Here is a 23,358-nt window from a genome sequence, read left to right as displayed (position 1 = left end):
AAGGACAGGTCTGGGTCATTTTTATTTTTTGTGAAGCATTAAGTATACCGTCAAGAGTAAGAAAAGTGATAGACATCACCAAAAGGAGGCTTGCCTCAAGTCAGAATTTATGAAAAACTATGTATTTGTGGAGAAAGACTTCCCGGGAGACAGGAGGCTCAGCTCCAGCCAGCACTTTTACTTTTCAGCTTTGATAAGCAGCAAAATTTCCAGCAATATTAAAATATAAATATCTCTATGAAGATTACTGCTCTGGAGGTCATTTTCTGATTTCCTTTAAAGTCATCCAGTTCACTCAAATGTATTTTTCTGAGTGCCTTGACGGCCTTCCTATTGTGCTTCAAGGATAACCACAAGGGCTGTGTAGCAAGTGTGGATTTTTTTCTTTTCCTTTGGAGAAGCTATTTCATGTAATGCAAAAAAGGGTTATATCCTCTCAACCTCAGGCTTGAGAGGCGAGCGAGCCTGCCTAGCAACTTCAACGGAAGAAACTTTTAAAATTATTATGGGGCTGGCTGACTTCTTTTTTCTTTCTTTTTTTTTTTATGACTTGATTTTGTGCTTTTCCTGAGATGTGGTTTTCCAAATTTTATTTTTATTTTGCACATGTTGTTTCAGACTGGTGAAATGTTCATGAATAATGCTAGTTTATTTTCATAACTTTGTTTTATGAGAAGTAAGTTGCCGAGAGACATTTTCTCAGAATGGAGCAGATATGTTTGGTAGGTGAGGACAGACAGATGGTGTCAGGAGAAATTTTGTGTTATAGGGAAGAATAATCAGGGCTGTGCTTTCCCAGGTATCCACAGCCAGTCAGGCTCCTCTGGGGAAAGGTGCAATTTGCATGTTTCTTTCATCAAATTTTTCTGGTGTCATATTAATGGCTTAAAGGAAGATAAGCAGCTTTTTCCTTTTGTGTTATTCAAATACTGAATGGTTCTTTTTTACAGAATTAGTTTATAAATAAATAAAACACCTGAAAATGGTCATTCCTGGTATATCTCTAAACTTCTGGTCCAATTATGGCAAAATCAGATCCATGATAATTTAGTAATTTACATAGCACACTGGTTAATTTTTACTCATCATATGCTGACAGTGAGCAATACCACTTTATTGGATTGATAAGAAACTACCTTCTTTAGATTTTTGGTAATAAGTTTCATTGCATAATATGTACTGTATACCTTTATCAGGTTGATAATATTGTATACTATTGATAATCAGTGATTCTGAATTTATAGGTACACCTTTTATACAATTTTCAGGCAATAAATAATTGCAATAAGATTTTGATGCTAATTTTTAGTCTCCTCCCAAGTTTTCCTGATAGAATTTTATTTGTGAATACTCAAGTATATAAGATCAATTCCCTTAATTGTACCGAAAGAGGAGACCTACAGTAAAATTTGGCTGCTATATTTGGAACGATACATTCTTGGCTTTCTCATGTTCTTCTCAGGTACAAGTTTTTCAGCTGATGGAATCATATATGTCCTATCTCTGAGCAAACCTTGACCAAATACACATAAAATGTGGAATTAGTCTTACTCTGTTCACTGACACAATATATACCCTGCTTATGCTCCCCACTCCCTAAAAAGCAAATCTCACATTTTGCAAATGCACTTACACACACACACACACAAAACACATTCCCCCAACAACAGGAGGCACCTGCTGCTAAAGCTTAACTCTCTTTTTCCCCTTTCACTCAATCAGCATGAACTCCCACCAAACCCGTACCTGTACTTTCCAACTTTCCTTTCTCACACTCCAGCACCCCCCAGCGCTCAACAGCCCCCAGTTAATTATACTGTAGATTTACAGCTTACACTCAGTCAACTTATATTTATTAAGCTCTACTCATTAAGCTCCAGTTAGTGATTCACAGTAGGTAAAACTCTGAGATATGACAATGAATAAGATGGACACGTCACTGCCCTTAATTTCAGTTCCTGACAAGGAAATAAGCAACTGCAATATATCAGGACACACGCTGGGATAGCAGCAACAGATATTATGAGAGCAAACCTCACTGGGTCAAGTAATGTAAGAAGACTCGCTGTACTTGAGGTGGGCTCTCTCTCTAGCTACTTCTCTGACTGAAGCCCATCATGAAACTGGGCAGCCCTAATGGGGTCCTGACTTCTTGGTCCTGTTCCATGTGCTTAGTAGCAACTACTCTGCTCCAAACCAGATGGGACCACATCTATGATCCTCCTCTGTACACTGCCGCTGTGGCCACATCCAGTCTTTCCCCACGTCTCGCTTGGTTCCCTACTCCTCTGAACTCTGCACTGGGGTCTGCTGGCCATCCCTCTCTCCTTCCCTTCTTCCCTCTAACCTCACTGTTACTTCCTCAAGCCCATGTCACCATTTGCCTTTGAAACTTAGTTCTGTTCCTACTCCATCCCTGGCCTCTGTGGATTTTCATAAAGATGACGTTATTGAGAAAATTTACAGACTCCACAATTTGGGAGCAAAATATTACTACAATTTCTTAATGACCAAAGAGTATATATGAGGCCTCTATACACATTCAAAACCAGTAGTATATCAAAGGGCTCTTTACTGTCCTATATCAAAACTGTTGTTTTATTATGGTTATTTAAGAGACAAGGAAATTACATGGTGATTAAAAGCATAGGAGTCTAAAACCTACCTGTCTGCATTTTTATTCTGACTCCACTGCTATGTGACATTATTTCTTCACCTTTCTGTATCTCAATTTCCTCATCTGAAAAGCAAGGATAAGAGTATCTATATGTAAGATTATTTGGGGCATTTAAAGCTAAATATATGTAGAACACTTAGAAGAGCACCTGGCACATATAGTGGGCATTCAATTAACATTAGCCATAATTATTAATATATTATTGTTATTTGTCATTGTTGTTATTGTTAGAGAGGTAAGTGACTCCGCAAGGACAGTAAAGAACCAGGATTTCAACCGAGTTTTGTTCTATTTGGTGAATGAATTAATGACTGAATGATACCACTCTGCTTCCCTCAAAGGGGAACAAGATTTTCCCTCCACTTTGGTCTTCAGTTGCACACTGGATTAATTATACTGCTTAGGTCACCATTTTATCATAAGTCTATGCATAACCTTATTTTCCTTAATTAATTTTTTCCCATAATGCAATAATCACCTATGAACTACCCTCCTCAAAAAATGTCCAAGGCCTTAGCAATATATTGTAGCAGACTGTATTTTCCCAAAGTGACCACAATAATATTTCCAGTTCCACATACTCTTTGAAAACCTTGTCTTCCTCCCCGCCTCATCAAGTGGTAAATCTTTTTCCTCTTCCCTTCAACTCGGGAAGGGCTTTGTGACTACCTTGACAAATAGAGAATAAGGTGTAAGTGGTACTGCTTAGCTTCTGGAACTAGATCATGGGAGACAATATGGCTTCTGCCTGTTTCTCAACCTGTCTCTCTTTCTCTTTCATGATGCTCATCCTCAGAGGATAGCTCCAGGCTATGAGAAAGCCCAAAGTAGCCCACTCAGAGGGAATAGATAAAAAGGCCCACTTGGAGAGGGTCTGAAGTCCCCAGCAGACAGCACCAATTTTCAGACATAACAGTGAATAACACTGGATGATTATATTCCTCTAGTCTTTGAATATTATAGCTGAGGCGTCAGACCTGATGAGGGAGAGACAATTGTCATTATTCTGCCTGGTCATATTTCTTATGATCATCATAAATGACTATTTTTTACCACTAAGTTTTGGGGAAATTTTTCATGTAGTTATATTAAGGAACAGAAATCACTACCTGAAAGTGGGTTGCTACCACAACAAAATTCTACAAAAGTGGCAGCGGAAATTGGAAGAGTGTTGAAGAGATTGGCAGTATCCCACTACAGAGCCATTTGGAAGCTGGAGAACTTCATGACTCACACTGCTGCCACATTGTAGCCATCCAGGCAGTCAAAAAGTCTCAACCAGATTCAAGAGGAAGAAAATAGTCCCCATATCTTTATTATGATGATAAACTTTTGAAAAGCCTATGGGACAAGAAACATTGCTTTGACCATTTTTGGAAAATAAAATCTGCCACAGTCCACTCTCTGATGACCATATTTACATCTCTCCTGCATTAAAAATATATATACTCACCACCTTCCTAAGAACCTTCATGTTGTCTTGCAACTTCAGATGGAAAACATCAAGGGGATGGAATCATCTGAAGGCTCATTCACTCACAGAGCTGGTGGTTAATTCTGGTTATCAGCTGGGGCAGACATCATGGAAAAGAGGCCAGCCATCATGCCACACCATGTCCGACTTTCTGACCTACAGAAACCATGAGCGTAATAAATGGCTGTTTTATTATACAAAATTTGGGAGTAATGTTTCTGCACAGGATTAGTAACTGAAACATACATCAAATTGTGTGGTTTCCCTACCCAAGGTAATCATTATCCTGAATCTCCAATTTGTCACACCCCAACATTTCATGTTGTATCATTTTTATTGCATCTTTATTAGGATCATAAAGGTGTATACTTTTTATTTTAGTTTTTTTAAGAGTAGTCTGCCACTTTTGAACATCTTTTTTTTTTTTTTTTTAACTCAAGCTATTATTCCTAGCAAATGAACTCAGGAACAGAAAACTGAATACCACATGTTCTCACTTATAAATGGGAGCTGCCTGATGAGAACACATGGACACATAGAGGGGAACAACACACACTGGAGCCTTTCAGAGGGTGGAGGTTGGGAGGAGGGAGAGGATCAGGAAAATAACTAATGGGTACTAATTAAATAATCTATACAACAAAAAGCCATGACACAAGTTTTCCTATATAACAAACCAGTACTTATACCCCTGAACTTAAAACAAGTTAAAATAAAATAATATATTGCCAAGATTCACCCATATTGATGCTTCTCACTACAGTTGGTTTGTTGTGACTATGGTCTTATATTTTATTGTGTAAATAGACCACAATTTATTTATTGTCTTAGCAGCTGAAGAGCATTTCTCCAGGTTTTTGCTATTGTGAATAGAGCTGCTATGAAGAGTCTGGGATATGTCTGGGAATTGAATTGCTAGGTAATACAAATGTTCAACATTAAAACATACATACTCAAATTGGTTGCACCTATTTATTCTTCCTCAAGCAGTGGATAAGAGATTTTGTGGATGCCATGAAGGATTTGGGTGAAAAGAATAGGTATAAATTCAAATTCTCTTGACCCTGATTAAAATGTTGCTACTATCACATGAAGCGGACAATACTAGAGATCCTTTGCCTCACTGTGTTGATGTTTCCACATCTGCCATTGTTGTTATAGTCAGACAATGATTTAGGTATTTTAACACACACACACACACACACACACACACGGGCACACAGAGAAGAGCATCCTGCTGTGCAGTGTGTGCTCATATTTCTCCTTCCCACCATCCTTGCTGATAATCCAGGTACTTTCCCAATTCTCCTAGCTCCTGAAAGAGGAGGAAGACATGGGAAGGATAAGGATAACAAGTACAGACCTCCAGAGACAATGTTCAGGCCTGACAAAGGAGCGACTGGCTGGATATTAAAGATTTATAATTCAACTGACTTGTGTTGATCGATTTACTTTTACTGTTTCAGAATTTACACTAAATGTTTTCATTTATTTGTAAGGCAGTCTTGCAACTAACACTATATAATGTGCTAAGTAGGACGAACGCTTAAGAGGCAAGCAGCTGCCGATGCAAAAAAGGCATGAAGCCATATACGCACAGCATGCTTGTAAGGGAGCTCTGTTATAGCAAATCAGGCGAAAGGACAGTCAAGCCATCAATGGAGAATAGAAAATACTAAGGTGTCTATATATTATTTTGAATGACCTCAATAATGTAGCATAATTGCAGATATAACCTTGAAGATTGAAAGGGGAGAATTAGAAAAGTATTGAAGATTTTTTTAAGTAGAAATTGACCAATTAAAAGTCCTATGTAACATCCTTCTATTTCTTTAGTAACCTATTGATCAGATGAAGAGAATTATAGAAAAGGGCACCAAATAGAATTAGAGAAAAGGACACCAAATAGAAAGAACAGTGTATCTATGTGTCTACTTATTTATCCATCTACGATAAAAGAAACCATAGTTTTCCATGCATTATTTCACATCCTTTTAAAAATACTCTCCTCAAGTGCGAATTTTAACAAAAATTTATAAAACATTAAAGATCAATGAACCCCCAACATTTGTAAAGAAAGCATATTTATAAAGAAGTGAGATTCCCACAGGAATTCCTTGAGGAAAGCAATTCACTGTACCTCCAGACAGCAACACTGAGAAAAAATATACTTATTAGTCTATTTATTTAAACAGCCAAATATAGCATTTAATTCAATTATAAGAGACAGCTGACCATTGTCTTTTTTAAAAATGACGAAATTTGACATATCAGATGTGCATTTGTTGTATCACTTTCTTGGGTCACTGTCAGTGCATCTTTATGCAATGTGGCTCATATTAGCATTTTAGAAATACTCTACACATTTCTGTCTCTGCAATTTAACTGTAAACTAAAATGATGGAACATCGCATTTGTCAATAAGATGGATAATAATAGAAACAAGAGGGGTCCCACTCAATTCTATACCCTGAGAGAGTCAGAGTTCTGATGAATATGCAGATAGAGCTGAGACCTCCTTTAAGATATCCAGGAGAGCTTTGCCTGGCCTTCTGAGCAGAGGGCCTCTGAACGATGTAACTATTAAATATACAATGCAGAAATAATTGCCCTTAATACTGGGCAGGGCACACACTGTGGGGAATTTTTTAAGGAGTCTTTTAAAATAGAAAATGGCCTGTTTGAAAGAAAATGGATTATAACAATTGTGCTCTTCTGGGATCCCCAGATATTTCTGCTATGGCTGCCTCCCCAGTGTAGCAACGGGTCCGTCGGCACTTACCAACATTTCCCAAGAGTTAACAGGGTCATTTGTGTTCTTGCATTTAGATTGCAAAAGCTCAGACTTCTAAGCTTTATTTACTTCCAGCTATAATTATTTCTTGTTAGTATATTAATGACAAATAATATATACTAGAAGAATCCACTGATAGCAAGAAGGTTGGCAAAAAGGATGTAGTCGTATTTCTAAATTTTGTGCAGATATATAGGTGTATGATCTTACTCTCCTACTCAAAGTATTTGATTACAGCTTGCCCCTAAAAATATGACTGTTGAGAAATTCCACTAACCCCTTTATTAGTTACTGCTATAGATTTTACTTTCAGTATAAATAGTCGTGTTTTATGAGGTACTAGTTTGGAGGTGACATACAGTGATTTGGAGTTCAGACTCTAGCAATAGACAGCACAGTGATAGAATTCTGCGTCTTTTACTTTTTAGCTTTGTAACCTCGGGCCAGTTACCTCATTTTCCCCCATAAGATGACTACAGTACTAGTATTACATAATCATGAAGTTTAAATTAGATAATGCATGCAGAACATTTAGCATAGTGCCCATCAAACAGTAACAGCTTAAAAAGTTGGGAATTGATACATTTACTTTAAACGTCAGGGCCATAGATCAAATTGATGCAATAAATTATAATATTAAAAGCCACTGAGGATGAGTTTGAAATAATGAAACAACAAAATCTCCAGCTGATTAGACTCTGCTTGACTCTGGGGGCAGACACTTTTGTATGGAAGGCGTTAGTGGGAATATGCCTTTGAGTGATTGAAGAAGCTCTTCAAGGTAGCACTCAATCTGGAACACATTCTGATTTCTGACCAAAGCTGCAAAGAAGTATGGTTGAGCACCTATACACTGAAGTAAGCTTCTTGGGAGAGTAGCATCACCTACAGAATCTACAGTTGTGTACTAATAGACTTCAGTAGCAATATAAAGAATTAAACCAGACCATTGAATTGCTGTGCCTAAAATCTGTGTGGTTGAGATATGAGGGATTTTTAAATTATTATTGAAGTAGCTTAGAGAAGTAGAGGCAGGAAGACTGAAAACCCTCTGCAATACTTGTGATTAAGAGCCAAGACTTCAGAGCTGAGCCAATATAGATTTTCTTTTTTACTCTACCACTTACTGGCTATATGACTTTGAGGAAATGACTTGACCTTTCTGAATCTTCGTGTCTCACCTATAAAATAAGTACAATAGTGTCTATTGTAGAATTGCCTTCAGGATTAAATGGAATAAGGAATAGAAATTGCCTTGCAGGGTTTCAGCTTATTATGAGTTTTCTAACTAACATCATTGTTACACTGCATTTATCACATCAGCATTGTTAAGAGAAAACAAACATCTATCAATCAGTGGATATTGACTGAGGACCTATTGTACAACAGGCGCCATGGTGATGTCATATATATATGTCATAAATATATATATGTTATGAAACATATATATATTTATGACATATATATGTTATGAAATATATATTTATGACATATATATACACACACACACAGAGAGACAGAGAGAGAGAGAGAGATGCTCTTTTGTCCCTAAGGATCCAGAGAGCGCTACAGCATAGGAGCTATAGAAACAAAGAGAAAGGAATATCTAAGTGGACTTGAGGCCCAGATTATTAAAGGAGTCAAGCTTAAATTGAGAGCTGACAGATAAATAGCAGGGGCCAGGGAACTTGGTTCCAGAGAGCATTTCTGGGAATAAGGACATCACATTCTCAAATGAAGCATCAGCATGTGGCATGTTCAGAGACTAGATGCTGAGCCAGATCAACATGGATTGGAACGCAAGGAAAATATGTAAAATAAGATTTTTAAGTCAAAAGGGGTCTAACCCTACAACATAAATTCTGGTTGCATTTATCTAAATCCTTCATTAATTGGTGGGAATAACAAATTTACATGCTAATCCACAGGCTGACCTTTTGGTCTACTGACCAAAAAATAAATGACAAGTACTAACAGTATTCTTTTCCTTTTCTTGCCTTTCATGTTGTACAAATCTGATGTTTATCATGCCTTCAAGGTTATTCTCATATTGCAAAACTCATAAGAGATAAAGAGGGGAATTGAAGGAGGAGAGAAGAAAATGCTTTACAATTTAGCAAGATATACGTAAAGACATCTCATTAAAACACTGACTGTATATAATTATGTTGGTAATGTGTACATGGCTTATTTCATATGTGTTTGTCCAGAAATAATCTTGTTTCTGGCTTCTTTAAATATAATAGCTGGTTAAATTAAATCAGGTAACTGATCCCATGCTAAGCTGTATACATCTGACACCACATGAGATCTCACAGAACGATGATAAAGTAGGTACACTTTGCATTTTACATATGTAGAAAGTGAAGCTTAGAGAAATAATGTGACTTGTTCAGTTTCAAGGAATGAAGAGTAGAGGTCTGGGGACTTGAACCCATCTTTTGTGAGTCAGAAGCCTATGCTCTTTGCATTACATTAAACAATACTTTGCTACCCAACAGGAGAGACCATGCTATGCCACGGAAAAGCCCACCTGCACTTTCAGGCATGGTCTTGGAGCCTGAATCCATGGACCCAGAAAAGCAAAGCTCTACATTAAAACAAGGCTTCATTAAACAACTGTATTTAAGTCCTAAAAAACTACTTATCTCAGTTAATTTGGTCCAGTGTTTCTCCAATATATGAAGAGTAAAAATGTTTTTCCCAATAATGGAATTATATGTCATTAGGACAGAGTTAAAGCAGTGCATATGAGAAAAGAAAGCACTTGAGATTGTGACTAAAACAAAGTAAACAAAACGTTTATTCTTCCAGATATCCCAAAGTATAGTAAAAAATGTGGCACGGAAATCAAGCATTAATCAAAATTAGCCATTTGCCTTGTAAATGAGGTCATTAATGCTCAACTTAAGATGGATAGTAACCTGTTGCTTCTCTTTAATTGGGTAAGAAAGTTACATACAGCATATATCTGACTGCAGGCCTCTGTAGTTAGCTGTGATTTCCAAATGGCTCAATGTGAAATACAAATCTTACAAACCGTAAGCCTATTAATAGTCATAGCAAATATTTCAAAATTGTTCATTAGCCGAATAGAGTTGGCTATATTATTGCTTAGATAAATGTCGTAGTGCATATAGGATAGTAATAAAGCCAAACTTACCCCTCAAATTCCATTGCTTGTGTGCTATTCCAATCAGGGCACACCATTATTTGAATAAGTTAATAAATATCAATGAATTGTATTTTGGAAGATATTAAACAAGTGAACATGTGACACAAAGGAAAGTAGAATAACTTTTAAAATTCCATAAATATACCAGAAATTAAATGTGTAAACATTGGGTGTGCTTTCTCATAATGTTCTTCAGAATTGTTCAGAGAAGCACGTAAATTGTAATAATGGGAAGAAGCTCTCAGAGAGAAAAGCCTCAAACTGTTCTTAGCTTTGGTAAGCACAGTGCTCTGAACACAGTAGGAACACAATCAATGCTGTGACCAATGGACTCATAAATGTGGAGCATCTTGAAATTAATGATAACTTTAACATGTCTGAGGCCTTGAACTTATCTTACAAATTGGTCCTTGGAAAGAATAAAAGAAGAAAAATATTAGGCAATCAGAAGTAATGAAGATCTTGTAAAAATAGCTATCTACAAAAGCAGGCTAAGTGAGTCCTTGGCCAGTCGGCATATCTACAAATCAGCAGGTCCAGATGATATACCTTCTATCTGTGGGATGAAAGAAACTGGCAAGCATGCTAACTGCATCATTTACAGTTATTTTTGAAAAACTGTGGGGATCTAGAGAACTGCAAGAGATGAAAAGGAAAGAAAATACAATGTTCTACTTACATTTACAAAGGAGATGAAAATGACCCCCAGAAAACTCAAGGATAATTAAAGTTAAGGAAAAGGGGGATATTCTAATAGCCTATATAAAGATGACAATTAGAGAATATATTCATATTCAGATAAAAGACTTTTTGAGGTTAAAATACAAAAGGAACTTGAATATAAAATAATGTGAATTTGAGTAACACTTCAAAGTGTTTGTTCATAATTGTTTAAGCAATACAATTTTCTCAAACATGAGCTATAGCTACCCAGGCAAAAAATAGTTGTAGGATTATAAATAATAATTATAAACATGAAATTATCATTTCAAAAATACTAAGGAAATATGATGGTCTTTAACGTCATCTTTATGTAGATAACATTATTGTGTTTGCATTGAACAAATGTTAATTGAATGTCTCTTACGTACCAAACACCACACTGTATGCTGAGAGCATAAAGATGAATAAGGCAAGTTTCTTGACCAATTACAGAAGAAGTGTTTAATTAGCACAGGAGCTTGAACATACCAAGCATGTAATAATGTTGACTATGATTATTGCTAGTTATTAATTTGCAAAAACATTTTTACATAGTGGAGTTCTAGTCGTTTTCCTATTTGACCTAATCATTGTCTTAATAACTGGTTTCCGACAGAGACATCAAAGGGGGACATTTTGTGAAATTTTAAGTGGGTGGCAACAGGACACTGATCTTACCCTTTCTCTCTCTCCAGAAATGGTGACTCATGACTTTTGCCAGTTTTGTGATCTCTTCCCCCCACCCCCACCCCACCACACTTCAAAGCTAATAATCAGGACAAATTTTACACTTTATGTGCACATTAAATGTATATAGAGATTTTTGTCTGGATTCCTATAAGAGCTGGAGAACTCTAGCCTTAGTTTCTCATTTTATAGGGCTTACTTGTTTTGTACCTTAGACTATGTTTAAATGAATTTTCATTTCAGAAATACCCTAAGCATTGAATGGAGTTTCTTCTTAGTTGTTCTATGTCCTTCTCATATTTTGTGCAACTGTGTCAGCAGAAGGTATTCTGGACTGTGACGTCAGGTAATGATTTTCATCCTTTAAATAGTGTTTAGTGTGCATTTCATTTTGGGGATGTATTTTATTTATATTTCATTAAAATGAGTTTTTAATATTTTAAAATGGAATATTTAGAGGACAGAGGTATCTCTGACTTTAGAATATGACAACTTTTTCATTGAAATGTATAATCTTTTGAGATAATTTAAAGTGGATTATATTAATCAGTGATTTTTAAATAAATATATATGTTATATAGACATTTTTATGCTTATAATTTCATTGGTCATAGATGGTAGATAACTCATAATTGGTGTCATATGAACAATAAATAATAAGAGCTATCATTTGCTGAGGGCTTACTATATACTGGGTACCATGTTAAGGGTTTAGCATATTACTTACTTAATTTTCAAACAACATCTAGGTTGATATCATTATTACCAATTTATACATGAAAGTGTTAAAGCTCTATCAAAATCAGAAACCTGAACTCTTAACCTCAGTTTAACATCTAACAGTGATGCTAAACTATTTCATGAAGTGGCCAAGTACCAGCCTTTCAGAATTAATGTCCTGAAATACATTATATTGGGGGAAGAGGGGGAAAGGAGGAAGGAGGAGCCGTCAATACGTCTCTGTCTGACTCTGAAAGGACACATACAACGAATGAGTCCTTGACTTCATAAAAACATAAAGTTATAGGTAAATGCCCACACAAAACTGGAGTGAAAGAAAGATGTCCTAGAACCAAAATGAGAAAATAAACAGAGAGAAAGTTAATATTTACTGTGTGCTACACCCTGGGGCGTGTATTGCATCTCCATGGACTCAGTGACTATGCAAGACAGGCATCTCCCTGTTTCTTCGATGCTGAGATGTCACTGATTATAAGACTTCAATAGTTATAATAATAGGTTTGTTTTAGGAAAAAAAGCTATATGTAACATATAAGTTTCAAACTGACTATACAACTTTACAGTGTAAAAAATAGGTCACAGAACTGAGTAAATAAAATATGGTCCCCATTTAGACAGATGTGGAAACTGAAATCCAAAGAGCTCAAGCTTAATCCAAAGAGCTGAGATTTATTGAGCCCTTACTATGTACTAGGCACTATTCTAAACGCTTTTCATATATTAACTATTTTTAAAACTCACAGCAATCCTGTGAGGTAGGTAGGTAACTTTATGCCAATTTTACTGATGAAGGAAGTGAGACCCAAGAGGGTCTATGAAGTGGATGGCTATGTGGTTGAGAATCACTAAAGGCTCATCTACCTCCCACCTCCACATAGTAGGCTGTCCTGACCAGTCATGTTAGCCTCTGCTTTCTGATCTGCAGAGATGGTCCCACACTTGAGAGTGTCGGATTCTGGGGCCCAGTTCCTTCTGGTTGGCCTTGGTCCACTGAAATTAATCTGTCAATGACTTGACCCTTTTTTGAGTTCTGGCAGCAAAGTTTTTTTCCATTTTTGTTAAAAATTGAAATATAAATCGATACAAACTTAAACCTCTGTTATTTTTAATTGTCCTTTCAATAATTCTTCATACTGCCATAAGATTAATCATCCTATAACATTTTGGTCATTTTACATGTGACCCTCCAAATCTTCAATGACTCTTTATTGCTAAGTTCATTTCTTTAGCCTGCCATTCCAGAGACTTTGAGATCTGGCTCACACTCTCTGTGACCCTGTCTTGCATTGCATGATGGTGAAAAACACAGGATTTTGGGACACGCTGTTTGGACATGAATCCAAGTTCTATCGTTTGTTAGCTATATATCTTTAGACAATCATTTTTGCCTTTCTGAATTCCAGTTTCTTAATTTGTAACAAAATTTATTGAACACTTACTTTGTGCCCAGAATTGTTTCATTATAATATTTGATCCTTACAATAACCCTATGAATTATCTCCCTTATAACTAAGAGGAATCGGGGCCTGAATCAGTTTTGTTTAATGGTCAAAGGCACACACATAGAAAAGAAGGACTTAAGATTTGACTTTAAGTCCACTTCAGAGCCTGAACATCTCATCATTCTTGTTTATTGACTGCCATGGCATGAATATGAAAATACCACTAGGATGTAGGCTCCAGGAGACCAAAAGCCTCTGTCTTCCTCACTGCTACATCATAGCTGGGTTTCTGGATATGGTGTGTGCAGTGCATGTTTCAGGAGAAATTATCTAATGAAAACACTTTGAAAACCCCCGATTTATACCCATGATTTGGGAGACAATCAACCACTTTTTATATTGACTCTGTGCTGTACAGACAGAGGAATTTTTCCTGGCACTTAGCTGAGGTTCAGTAAATACCTGTTGATTAATTCACTGAATAATAAATTCATATTAGACAATATACAAACGTTTTCCTCACAGATGGATACCATCAGAGGATCAATCCTTGTAAAAGATTCCCAGGCGGTTCTGTTTGCAGTTTCCAGCTCAGGCTAGAACGACCTATACTGAAGACACTGGTGCTCTTCCTCTTGTGTGTTTCAGGAGATGAGGAAAAGGAACATGGCAACAGCCTCTGTTCTAGACTCAGGCATGTCAATTGTTTTCTTTTTCACTAATTCTGTCTTGGCTGTCAGGAAGCTCAGACTTAAATGTGATGCACAATTGCAGAGCCCAACTTCAACTCATTGTTTCTGATATAATTATGTTCCCTCTTTCATTACTTGATGGATTCATTTATCTTTATTTTAATGTTTTTCTTATATCTGTATTTTGTAAGCTAAAACACTTAAATTATTTTTAAAAATATACAGGTTTATACATAATAGGCAAATAGATCATGATATGCTTGCAAATACCTGCCTCGTTAATGCTGAATTCTCAGACTCCAGGCTCAGGCCGCTGAGAACTGTGGCAGCTATGTGATATCTTTATCCATGGTCAATGCCCTTGGGAGTGGACTTTTCTGTCAGTAGGTTCTGTACTTCCCAAATTTTTATAGAACTGTTGGAACCCAATTAAGAGAGTCTGCCAGCAACTTCTGCCTTGTCCTGGACTTACTCCTATCACTTCTCAGCTACCTTGCTCATGTTAGTGACACTTTACTCCATCTAAAATCTTTAACACTCATGCCACAAACCACTAGGGCTGGTTCACTCTGAAACAAATTTCTTATCATGGGAGAATATAAGGTTACCTTTATTCACAGAAAATTAATTATTTTTATCCAAAATTTACAGAAAGACACCACATTGTATCTGGATAAGACAAAACATGTATTTTTTTCAATTAACTATTTCTGGTTTCAAATTCCAGCTTCACTTTCTACAGTATTTTACTTCTCTGTGCTTTGGTTTCCTAATCCTTAAAATGGTCTAATAAAGGCCTCTTCATATGGTGATGGTGAGAATTCATTGGAAATAATACAAGTGAAAATATGACAGTTTGAATATCCTTTTGTTCTTTCCTAGATTATAAATGGCCCACATACATTATATTCTTTTTTATTATTACTTATTTTGAGACAGGGCTGGCTTTGTCACCCAGACTAGAGTACAGTTGCACAATCATAGCTCACTGAAAACTCCACCTTCCTGGCTCAAGCCATCCTCTCACCTCAGCCTTCGAGTAGCTGGGACTACAGGCGTGTACCACCACACCCGTGTAATTTTTTGTGGAGAAGGGGTTTTGTCATGTTGACCAGGCTGGAGTCGAACTCCTGGGCTCAAGCAATCCACCTGCCTGAGCCTCCCAAAGTGTTGAGATTACAGGTGTGAGCCACTGTGCCTGGCCCACATACATTACATTCTACTGTGGAATATGAATCATCAGACACATTTTCTCTGAATAGCAGATAGCAAAAGGCCTAGGGGAGGAGAAAAAAAAGGGAAGAATGTTATCTTTCATATTTAAGAGAGAATAAAGTTGATTTTATTGCTCCTGGGGGATAACAAGGAGTACTTTTGTGGGTTCCAGTTAGAAGGAGGCAGATTTTAACCCCATAGCCAGAGAAAAATGTTAATAATTATAGCGTTCCAAACTTTTAATGGACTGGCTCATTTGATGAGCTTCCCTTCACAGGAAGTATTCAAGCAAATGCTCATAATCTAGTACTCTCCTCCAAGGAGAGTCTTCTGATTTGGGTGGGAGTTTAAACAACACACCTATAGGATGTCTCAAAGCACATATGCTGAAGGTTAGAACAATCTGACTGTGACATCTCTCTGGGTTTTTTGATTCTCTTTGTGTCTTTCTTGAAGCTACAACCTGAGTTGAAAAGGCCATTTTTCCTAGAAAAATGACCATTTTTTAGTCAAGGGTTCATGATTCTACTTATTTCTGTATGAAATATTCACTGTGTTTCGGACACAGTCAAGGTGTGAGAAAATATCAAAAGACATTTCCTCATTTGGATATTGATTTATTTATTAATCCATTCATTCATATGTTTATTTATATATTCGTCCAACAATTACAGTGTTTTTACTGAATGTCTTACTAGGTTTATGGCAATGTTTTAGGCTCTGAAGATATGCCAATATATTCATAGATTTTACATTTAAGTGGAAGAGACTACAATAAAATTTACAAAGAAATATTAATTTTTAATTTTTTAAGTTTTTTTTTCATCTTGCAGAAAACTAAAATAAAAAATCACAGAATATCAGCATGAAGTCCCCTTGAAAAGCAGAGGGCAAATCCCTTCTAAACCAAGTCTCTCTCAAGACTGGTAGATCAGCTGCACACAGTTCTCCCCCTCCTGCCACTCAGAAAATGCAACAGCGGTAGATCATTATCTTCAGGCAGCCTCTCTTGGTGGGATCTAAACAATGATGGTTTTATCTGAACCTTCTTCTGTGCTCAATATAATGTGTATATTCAGATGGGCAAAACCATCTGGCATGGTTCACCTCTATCTAGGTAGACTTATTCTTTCGTTTTACCTGACAAGCATTTATATAACTGCTATCATTGGCAAGGCCCAGACCTTCATAGTATCTTGAACTTAGAATTTTCAACATTTTGAGGATAACAGATGATTACTACATGGTGTCTATTAGTTATCCCTAATTTTTCATCTCTTTCAAGTATGTCTTTTCTTGATATTTCCATACACATTCAGAAAATGAATAAAGAGGAAAGAGAACATAGGCCATACTAATAATTAGACCTCATAATTACTGAGTGCTGACCACACGCCAGGCACCATGGTGTGTTTTATGCACATTATCTTATGTAATCCTTATAAAAACCCCATGAGGTAAGCATTAGTATCTCCATTTACATTTGAAGAAATCAAGTCTAGCAATGTGCCCAAGCTCATCTAACCAGACTGCCTAGCCAGGATAGGCACTCGCAGCCTCCCCATCTTTGGTAGTTATGTCTCTACCTCCTTCCTGCTCCAGCTTTAGGATGAAAAGAAATGTGGACTTAAAGCATAGCTTTGTGTATCTGCCCTAGGATTGTATCACTGCAGGTAGCTTTAGCTATATGTGTAGCCACACAGCTGTGACAGAGAAGTAGATTTTTAAAGAAGTAATGTTGCAAGTTTTTCTTAAAAAGGTTTTCTTTAATGAATATGCCTTTTTTGTCTCACTAGGCTTTCAGTTTCCTTCCTTTTTTTCTCTCCATGTTTACTTTAAAAATTAAATTATTTCATGTCACCTGAATCGGCTTAGTAATTTAGAGGAAACTCTGGCTGATAAATCATCTCTAAATAGAAGAATAAAACTTCTCTTAATTCAAGGAAAAAATATGTAAAAGTAACTGTCTGCTGGCAAAAAAATATTATTAATTCTAAGAGGTTATCTGAAGAGAATTCCCAACACAAATGGTAGGGTGTAAGGTGACTCTAATCTTTGAAGAGAAGCTATCATTGTCTGAATGATTTTCTGTTAGTAACGAAGACCCAAGAAAATAAAGGTTAGCATTTTATATATAAGAATATAATTGGGAAAACAAAAGAAGAGAGAGGAGAAGACAGAAAGAGAAGAGGCAGAAGAAAACAATTAATTCCTCTAATAAGGAACCTTTAGCCTACTCATCAATGTTCATTTCAATCCTCATTTGTCATCCTTACTTCGGTTACAAATTTCTTTTGAAAAGCCCATCCTAAGAAGGCCTTTCTCTGGCCACATTACTTAAAATGGCATCTGCATTTCCTATTCCTTTACTCTTTTTAACTTTTCTAATAATTATCAATTGCTATTTTAAAAATATTTAAGTATCTTTCTTCTTCTTTATTGTCCATTTTCCCCGTTAGAATATCAGCTTTATGAAACAGAGACTACATTTTATTGATTGTCTACCCACAACTCCTAAAAATAAACCTGGTATAAGGAAGGGCTTCAACACATTTTTGTAGAATGTGAACCCATGTATTGAAACATAAATATGTTTATTCAAGTATTAGAATTTTTAAATTGCATATACTCAGCAAATAAACCTAGGTAACTTAAGTTGCATTCAAAGTTGTCATACACACTAATGTATGTACAGTTATAAAAAATTACTATTCCTTTTTAATAATAATCTGAGTGTCAGCTTGTCTTATGCAATAGGTTATACATTATAGGTACACAGAAAGAAGTTCAGATAATACAGATAACATGATCATAGTATAGAACCAATAAAACAGGGAGAATAACAAATGACAAGAACAAAAGAAAGGGCCAAAGGAACTTGGTCACTTCGATAAAGATGGCTTGCTGACACTAGGCCTCATATGTCTTTTGGATGCCCAACTTATAACTACAAGGGAATGACACTGTAGTTATTGTTTTTTCATAAAAGTTTAGACTTGATTCTATACTACATAATATATTCTTACTGCTATAACTTCAATGTTGTGGGAGCCAAAACAAAACAAAAAAAAACAATATTTTAATGTTTTGTCTGATACTGAACAAAATGGCATATCCATCTTTGATTTGTAGTACCACGAAGTGTATTATAACAGCGTTCTTTGGTCTATATTCTTCCTTCTTAATCCCTAAAGCATTAGTTCTATTGATGTGAATACTCTGATTCATAATATTTTGGACTCTAATTATTTTCCTCATTATTTCAGTGCAACCATGCAAATTAATATAAGCTATAAATGTGAGGTTTAAAAGAAATGAGGCCAAGCCAAGAAGATATTGGTGCATAAGCAATAGGATTTTAAAGGAAAATGGAACCATAGCTCCTTGGTCTAATATTCCACAGATACTATTCCTCATTAGCATTGGGTCTATCATCTCTGGCAGGAAGCAGGAAATGGAGAGAATGGCACTTTGTGGGTTCTCCCATGTCTATCAGAATAAGTCACAAAGAAATATTTTGAAATGCACAGTCCAAATACCATGATGATAAACGAAAAAAATGCCAGAGAGAATCAAAGGGACACAGCTTTCGAGTGCCTGAAAAAAGACTGTAGCTCAGTTCTCATAGGCCCCAATGTACTGCAATTCTCAGCACATGACTGTGAAACACTCATGCTGTGTATCAAGTTTGATGTACAAGAAAGAGACGTGGGCCAGTAGATGCAGGGTGGATTTCCCAGTCACTGCTTCTAAGTCCTGGGGCCTCAGGCAGGGCTCATTTGTAACACCTGGACTATAACGTCTACTTCACAGGGAAGTGGTTAAGCTTACATGAGGTAAAATGCAAAAATGCACAGCATGGAGTTTAGCCTCAACTAGCTTCTGCTTAAATGTGGCCTTACTCTGAAGGTACATCTAAAGTAATGGGTGTTTTAGAGGTGGAAACCTGAAGTAATTAGACTATCCTTTGTGACTTCTGGAAATCAGATTATAATTATAGTTTGCACACATAAGTAAATGTGTGCATCATTTTCATAACTATGTCTCAAGAGTAAAAATATTTCCTCTAGTAGAGGCTATAAACAAAGACTAAACTAAGGGCTTGAAGGTCACGATTATGATGTATGCTCCTTGGTACTTCTCCACGCCACCTCGCAGAGTGTTGATATTTAATAATTATCTACTTAACTTAGTGTAATTGACAGATGAAGAAACATGAGGAGTCCCTGGTGAAAATTTCTATAAATGCTCTGATTTTCAAAAGATTGCCAAATCCTTAGGATACCCATCAACATAAACTATGTTAACTTGTGATAATAAATGAGCCCCAAATCTTGGTAACTTACAATTTCTTTCATGTTCCTGTTACATGTCCATTGTAGGTCAATTGCGGCTCTGCTCCCTTTCTTTGTTCTGGGAGCCAGGATGATGGAGTATCCCTTTTCTAGAATATTGCCAGACTTGCAGCAAAGGGACAAGCATGTGGGGAAACTACAGAATGGTCTTTAAAACTTTTGTTTTGATGTGTCATGAACCTTTCTGTGCACAATTTCATTGGGGAAAAAATAAAAAATTCACGTGGCCACCCCGATGTATGATCCTTTTGCTCGGAGCGGCACTTCCAGTTACATGACTAAATCTGAAGTCATGGGGAAGTATAATCCATGCCCAGGGAATGCAGCAAACACTTTGAATAATAATATACTATAACGCAGTTTAAAAAAAGAACTCTGAAAACAAAGGCAAAGTAAAAAACAAATTCCTACATTACTTTCCGGAACTGCACAGTTCAAATTAAATTAACAATTAACATGTAAAAAAAAAAAAAGGCAGTACATTGTATGTATATGTTTATACTTTTAAGGATCATGACCTCATGCTCATTTTTGTTACTAAAACAATGGCTGCTATCCTTTAACCCCAGTGTGTCAGCTTGATTACTGAAGCGAGAGAATGAAAACTTTCTCCCTGAACATCACACTAAAACGTGGTGCCTGCCACAGACGAAGACCTGAAATCTCTTTGTCCACCTGGTATCTCCTTCTTGTCAACTATCCCACATCTGAGTACTTAGCTTAAAATTGAATGACTGTAAATAAAATATTTTTGTATCGTAAAAATGAGCAAGTTACGTAATTTCTCATTAAAGTGTATCCTAAGAACCATGTTCTGTATTCTTTCTAGAATTGTCAGCTCTGATTTTTCAATGAATCTTTAACCATTTGCCTCTTCATTACATTCCATGAACCAGGTAATAATGATGTCATTTATTTTGGTTTGTCCTATTATCTCTCTCTCTCTCTGTGTGTGTGTGTGTGTGTGTGTGTGTGTGTGTGTGTGTGTGTCTGTTTGTTGCTCATTCAGGCCTCACAGGAATGCATCCATAGGCAAGTTCTCTGAATGAGGTGTGATTGCTTTCCTCAGAAAATTACTTTGCACTTTAATTATTTTTCTGACATTTTTACCAATAAATAATCAGAAATTTTCAAACAGCACAACATAGAGTTTGAATTCTGAGCCTGGAGGTTAGGAAGACTTTCATTTATCTCTGTCCACATGATATAAGTTATTGCTTACTTGCTTTTCAACAAAGACCCATTATAGGAAAATTATATTCTAAGGTAGTTGTACTTAATGAATTTTGCTTAATCTTTGCCTACATTTGATTTGCCAAATCTCACACTCATGGCATTTTCTTCTTTTTTTTTTTCATTGATAAAAGCTGCAGATTGTCCTGAAAAGCTATTATAGTTCAATATGGCTGTCTTCCTTGACATTTACATGGATCTCAACTTTATTTATTTTACTGCATAGTACCTAGCTGCCTGGCTGGAGAAATGAAGATCGCACATTCAGCAATTTATGCAATCCCGGTCAAAAGACTATTTTACTGTCTGTTGAATAATTAGCAATGTGCATGAAGAAAGAATATACAGTAACTTGCCTGACTTTGGGCAAAAAAAAAAAAAAAATTAGAATGACAAATAGTCAGACTCTAGGGTCAAATGCTTTGCCAGTAGTTGCATATGTTTATGCCAAAATACATAAAGAAATGTCACTTCAGCACATGAGTGATGACAAACACTCCAAGTGGAGCTGCAGTTCATCAATCATTTCAAATGTGCAGATTGGGTTTACCTATACAAACAAAAGCAATAAAACTACTCAAAGCCTCACCTTAAACAATTCAAGCATGACATAAACACAGTTACTGCACAGTCAAGCCCCATTTTACTTGAGAAGCAGTCAGAAATACCCTGACAAACTATGATTTATTAAGATTAATAAACCACGTCTTTAATAAAAAAAAGTTCTGCTAATATTTTGCATAAGTATGAGAATCTCAGCATCATAGCACATCAGAAAGCATATGCAGCAGGGAGTGTGATTAATGAACCTTAAAACTGTAGATTCGCAGTCATTCTCAACAAGGTGTCAGGTTCAGGGTGGTAAGCATAGAGAGAGCTTGAAGCAAGAATCCACAACAGGTAGGCTGCTCTAAGCTCAATTTTAATGATTCATTAAAAAGAAGGTGAATTAATAAAACTATTACGTGTTTCCAAGTCATTTTTTTCTCCCCAGGATGCTTTTGAAACATCGATCCTTTAAACACCTGCTAATGTCTTATGAGAGTGAATACCTTATTATGGTCCCTCCTTGGTAAAGAGAAGGCCAAGAAGGTCAAGGTCATAGGATTGTGGCACAGAATTGAAGTCAGAAGTTTGTTCAAGGTTACATATCATACCTCTTCTTTGAGAAGGTGTATTTGTAAGCATGAAACCTGTGTTCTTGTTCTTCTATTTCACCTGAATGCTGTGTCTGACACTAATGTGTCAGATTGGCTCTCTAGAAGATACAAGTGGAAGTGGAAGTCAGCCATGCCATTACTACATAATTAAGAAAGATTTGGCTTAGAAGAAGCAACACAATCTACTAATAACCAATGAAGGCTCTTCTGTATCTGCCCATAGAGAAGTTAAATGTTTTTATTTTATTTGTATTAATTTAAAACATTTCTTATTGATGTATAATTGACAATTAAAAATGGTCTTTTATGGTGTGCAATGTAATGCTTTGATACATGTATATATTGTGAAATGATTACCACACTCAAGCTAATTAACAAATCCATCACCTCACATGGTTACAGTTTGTGTAAGTATGTGGTTAGAACATTTAAGATCCATTCTCTGAGCAATTTTCAAGCACACAATTCATTACTGCCAATTATGGTCACCATGCTATAAAACAGATCTTCAGAACTTATTCTGTTAACTAAAACTTTATAACTCTTGACTGACATCTCCCAGAGTTAAGTGTTCTGATTCCTGAAATGAGGGACTTGGCTTAGTTGAACTATACATTTTCTCAAATTTCAACCCCAATTTAACAAGAAGTGAGCAGGGTTTTCTTTCCTTAATTTCACTGAACTTTTAAGATGTAATTGAATGACACAGGGGAAACTCTCTGTTCAGGGTATAATTGGAAGATCTTAATCTTTGTGACAATTTTTCCTTTCATTGGGCCGATTTTGTAGATTTAGAGGGGTTAAATAATTCAGAGAAGATTTAACCCATATTTGAAATGAACTAAATCCCTTATGAGAGTTCATTTTGTTGCTTCCTGAAAAGTAGAAACAAACTCAGTGGGCTTTGATATACTTTCATTAAGGTGTGACCTGATTATAATATTCAAACTGAAAAGTTGATTGAAATAAATTTTTCCAACACTCCAAAATGATAAAATACAGGAAATACAT

General features: G+C 36.1%; 1 long non-coding RNA gene across 1 annotated transcript; it reads right to left on the bottom strand.

Annotated features, from left to right (window-relative positions):
• Positions 1-2,681: 2,681 nt before the first annotated feature.
• Positions 2,682-22,434, bottom strand: LOC134732788 (uncharacterized). The gene is made up of 3 exons (XR_010116318.1): positions 22,345-22,434; positions 4,131-4,307; positions 2,682-2,740 (listed from the first exon to the last, which is right to left on the bottom strand). It is a non-coding gene; the product is annotated as an uncharacterized lncRNA (long non-coding RNA).
• Between the last annotated feature and the right edge of the window lie 924 nt (positions 22,435-23,358).

This window comes from Symphalangus syndactylus, chromosome 2 (assembly GCF_028878055.3).
Source record: "Symphalangus syndactylus isolate Jambi chromosome 2, NHGRI_mSymSyn1-v2.1_pri, whole genome shotgun sequence".
NCBI classification, from domain to species: Eukaryota; Metazoa; Chordata; class Mammalia; order Primates; family Hylobatidae; genus Symphalangus; species Symphalangus syndactylus.
Note: the sequence above shows the minus strand (reverse complement) of the source record. Positions and strands in the feature narration are given on the sequence as shown.